Here is a 431-nt window from a genome sequence, read left to right as displayed (position 1 = left end):
AAACAAACAAACAAACAAACAAACTGCCCTGACTAGTGCAAGGATGATGAGGAACCTGTACATAGAGCAGACTCAGACCCAAGTGCAGCTTGGAGTTGCCTAGCCAAGGTCAGCCACATCTAGATGAACTTCAGCTGACCTACAGATGTGTGAGTAAAATATTACTGTTATAGGCCATTGAAATTTTTGTGGTTGTTTGTTACGCAGCAATAGCGAACAAATACATCTTCCTTGAAATACTTTCTCTGCTCAGTTTCCTCCATCTTCACAGGTTGTCCTTCTCAGTCTTCTGTGCTGGCTTTTCCTCTACCAGATATCTAAATGTTGGAGTGGCTTCAGTCTCAGCCCTCTCTCTCATATCTTTACTCTTTCCCTAACTGGGAATTACCCAGGCCACAGCTTTGAGTACCATCTACATGCTGGTTCTCAAA

This window comes from Pteropus vampyrus, unplaced genomic scaffold, assembly GCF_000151845.1.
Source record: "Pteropus vampyrus isolate Shadow unplaced genomic scaffold, Pvam_2.0 Scaffold453, whole genome shotgun sequence".
NCBI classification, from domain to species: Eukaryota; Metazoa; Chordata; class Mammalia; order Chiroptera; family Pteropodidae; genus Pteropus; species Pteropus vampyrus.
This window is presented reverse-complemented; position numbering follows the sequence as displayed.